This window comes from Phytophthora infestans, genomic scaffold (genome assembly GCF_000142945.1).
Source record: "Phytophthora infestans T30-4 supercont1.5 genomic scaffold, whole genome shotgun sequence".
Taxonomy (NCBI): Eukaryota; Oomycota; class Peronosporomycetes; order Peronosporales; family Peronosporaceae; genus Phytophthora; species Phytophthora infestans.
Window position 1 is genome coordinate 108,473 of NW_003303754.1, and position 4,607 is coordinate 113,079.

Here is a 4,607-nt window from a genome sequence, read left to right on the forward strand (position 1 = left end):
ACCAAGGTCATTCAAAACCAACCATTGGTTAAATGACATTGCATTTCTATAGGTAACTGATAGTTTGTATTAACCTCAAACTTAACCTACCTATAAATATACTCAGTTTACAATCTACCTTATTTAGGTCACTTCGCTCTCTTTAATTAAAGAGGGGACCAGTGAACTGCCGTTCACTGAGAGTTTGTATACTCTCGGAAGATAACTTCCTCTAGCGCAAGGTGCTGTGTGACCCCGTCACAAAAACCCACGTCAAAACGGTGATTTTGCGGTAAAAGATCGGTTTTCCGTTCAAAACAGTAGCTCTTACCTACTAATGGTATAGTATGACTGTACCCATAGCTAGTAGTATAAATGTTACTACTTTGAACAAGTCTACGTCTATGCACTACTTATACAATCTTCAATACAATCACAATTTCCCTCAATTCAATAATTTTACCCAATTTCATGATGATTATCGACTTGTATACTAGCGGTAGTACGAATATAATTTCGACATCATATGGCACCATACTCAACACAAGTATTTCAAGGTGAAGAGCAATGTGTAGCACGAAGAAGTACATTCGCAGAGTTAAAAACCACGTCAAAACGGTGATTTTGCGGTAAAAGATCGGTTTTCCGTTCAAAACAGTAGATTTTACTTCTTAATTGTATAGTATGACTGTACCCATACTTAATAGTATAGCTGCTACTAATTTGAACAAGTCTACGTCTATGCACTACGTATACAAACTTCAATACAATCACAATTTCCCTCAATTCAATGACTTTACCTAATTTCATTATGTGTATCGACTTGTATACTAGCGGTAGTTCGCATTTGGTTTCGGAATCATATGGTGCAATACTTAACACAAGTATTTCAAAGTGTAGAGCAATGTGTAGCACGAACAAGTACACGTGCAGCATTAAAAACCACGTCAAAACGGTGATTTTGCGGTAAAAGATCGGTTTTCCGTTCAAAACAGTAGCTCTTACCTACTAATGGTATAGTATGACTCTACGCATACTTAGTAGTATAGATGGTGCTACTTTGAACAAGTCTACGTCTATGCACCACTTATACAATCTTCAATACAATCATAATTTCCCTCAATTCAATAATTTTACCCAATTTCATGATGATTATCGACTTGTATACTAGCGGTAGTACGAATATGGTTTCGACATCATATGGCACCATACTCAACACAAGTATTTCAAGGTGTAGAGCAATGTGTAGCACGAAGAAGTACATTCGCAGAGTTAAAAACCACGTCAAAACGGTGATTTTGCGGTAAAAGATCGGTTTTCCGTTCAAAACAGTAGCTCTTACCTACTAATGGTATAGTATGACTGTACCCATAGTTAGTAGTATAAATGTTACTACTTTGATCAAGTCTACGTCTATGCACTACTTATACAATCTTCAATACAATCACAATTTCCCTCAATTCAATAATTTTACCCAATTTCATGATGATTATCGACTTGTATACTAGCGGTAGTACGAATATGGTTTCGACATCATATGGCACCATACTCAACACAAGTATTTCAAGGTGAAGAGCAATGTGTAGCACGAAGAAGTACACGTGCAGCGTTAAAAACCACGTCAAAACAGTGATTTTGCGGTAAAAGATCTTTTCCATTCAAAACAGTAGCACTTACCTACTAATGGTATAGTATGACTCTACGCATACTTAGTAGTATAGATGGTGCTACTTTGAGCAAGTCTATAACACGTATAAGATTTATGACGAGACTAAGCATGCCAAAATCCATAGTATTCCATGTTTTCAGCCCTGTGGCTGCATATACCAAGCCCATTCCCAAATCAGTTAAATGGACCGTCTCTAACACACAATCAGCATATGATTTAATTTCCCGTAATTAAATATACATTTCCCCAACATTCCAGCTCTGGCGCTTCAAAAACCACAACTCTCATGCATCATCAAAATTGACCGTGTTTAACACATACCCACTATATCTTTGTGTGCAATAGCACTAAGCACTTGAAGGCATATTGCCCTCTGCGCAAGAAGCGCGGGGCTCCGGCGAGCCAACCCTCCGGGTCATCGCCGGGAAACGGCAATTCCCAGTAGGCGCGGGGCGGCCTACTGGGGAAGAACTGAGTTCTGTTGTGCCTCGAGGAGGTAGAGGGAAACGGGGCTCAGCCCCGAAGAGAGCTGAGCTCTCTTACGAAAAGACTGTGTGCAAGCCGGGCTTGCTGGTCGTTCAAGCGAACGTGAAGGGCTTTGCAAAGCCATGGAGAGTCTTGATTGACTCGGGAGCCTCGGGCAACTACGCCCGTCGCTCCACCCTGGAAGGGAGTCAGCTGTATGCTGAAGCACTGGAAGTGCCAACGAGAGATACGATCTCTGTCCGTCTCGCGACGGGGACACTGGTAACTGTGTCGAAGGTCTCTGTCGACCTTGGAGTGAAGTTTGAGAACTTCGATAGCGTGGAACGCTGTTTGGTCTTAGACCTGGATGCGAGGTATGACCTCATCCTTGGCATGGCATGGATGGAACGCCATGAGCCATGGATCGACTGGAAGTCGAAAACGCTGGGTGCGTCGCACCCTGCTCCTAGTAGAGCTTTGGTGAGTCATGAACCCACCTCTGCTAGGAAGCAGAAGCGCTTCTGGCGCGAGCACGAGGCCGAGGCGGCCGTAATGCTGGACATTGGTATGTCCGAAATTGCTAGCAACGAGGTTGCTGTTTGCCCTGAGGGCGTACGTGGTGCGGCACGTTATCCGCTGAGCGGTGCAGGTCAGGTCAATGACCAACTGCTGGGTCCTGGTGAGGACGAGCGCGGAGTGGCGCGTAATCCACTGAGTGCGAAGTGAACGCCTTAGGTCACAATTTGCACTTTCTCACGAACTCACCCTTGTAAGCAACAATTACTCCATCAATGCATAATATGGCGCCGGTATTTGTATGGGTTAGTGCTAAAATAATCCCAGCTTTCAACACGTCAAGTGTCAATGCATATCCTTGTTTCCGAGATAACTGGCTGAATACGCTAACGTTCGTAACACTGGATGTACGACGGGCAATCGCACGACTCGTATCCGTAACAGAGGGAAATCATTCTCACGATGACGGTGCACATCAGACGGATCACCGAACGTTTTTTCGCACGTAGTACAAGTCAACACACCGTTGGCACGTCCAATTTGTTTAGCTTTCGTAGCAATGTCGGTAGCGGCAAATAAACGAAATTGACTTTGTACCGCGTCCGGATGGTTCATTCGAACATGATACGACCATTGCATCATCGAAGTGAACGCCTTAGGTCACAATTTGTACTTTCTCATGGACGCACTGCTGTAAGCGCTAAGTCTTCCATCAATGCGTAGTGAGTCGCAGCTACCGCTATGGATTAGCTCTAACTGAATCCCAGCTTTGAACACGTCAAGTGTCAATGCATATCCTTGTTTCCGAGATAAGTGGCTGAATACGCTAACGTTCCTAACACTGGACTCACCCTTGTAAGCAACAATTACTCCATCAATGCGTAATATGGCGCCGGTATTTGTATGGGTTAGTGCTAAAATAATCCCAGCTTTCAACACGTCAAGTGTCAATGCATATCCTTGTTTCCGAGACAAGTGGCCGAATACGCTAATGTTCCTAACACTGGATGTACGACGGGCGATCGCACGATTCGTATCCGTAACAAAGGAAAACTATTCTCACGATGACGGTGCACATCAGACGGATCACCGAACGTTTTTTCGCACGTAGTACAAGTCAACACACCGTTGGCACGTCCAATTTGTTTAGCTTTCGTAGCAATGTCGGTAGCGGCAAATAAACGAAATTGACTTTGTACCGCGTCCGGATGGTTCATTCGAACATGATACGACCATTGCATCATCGAAGTGAACGCCTTAGGTCACAATTTGTACTTTCTCATGGACGCACTGCTGTAAGCGCTAAGTCTTCCATCAATGCGTAGTGAGTCGCAGCTACCGCTATGGATTAGCTCTAACTGAATCCCAGCTTTCAACACGTCAAGTGTCAATGCATATCCTTGTTTCCGAGATAAGTGGCTGAATACGCTAACGTTCCTAACACTGGACTCACCCTTGTAAGCATCGATTACTCCATCAATGCGTAATATGGCGCCGGTATTTGTATGGGGTAGTGCTAAAATAATCCCAGCTTTGAACACGTCAAGTGTCAATGCATATCCGTGTTTCCGAGATAAGTGGCTGAATACGCTAACGTTCCTAACACTGGATGTACGACGGGCGATCGCACGACTCGTATCCGTAACAAAGGGAAATCATTCTCACGATGACGGTGCACATCAGACGGATCACCGAACGTTTTTTCGCACGTAGTATAAGTCAACACACCGTTGGCACGTCCAATTTGTTTAGCTTTCGTAGCAATGTCGGTAGCGGCAAATAAACGAAATTGACTTTGTACTGCGTCCGGATGGCTCATTCGAACATGATACGATCGTTTCCCAGCGAAGTGAACGCCTTAGGTCACAATTTGCACTTTCTCACGAACTCACCCTTGTAAGCAACAATTACTCCATCAATGCATAATATGGCGCCGGTATTTGTATGGGTTAGTGCTAAAATAATCCCAGCTTTCAAC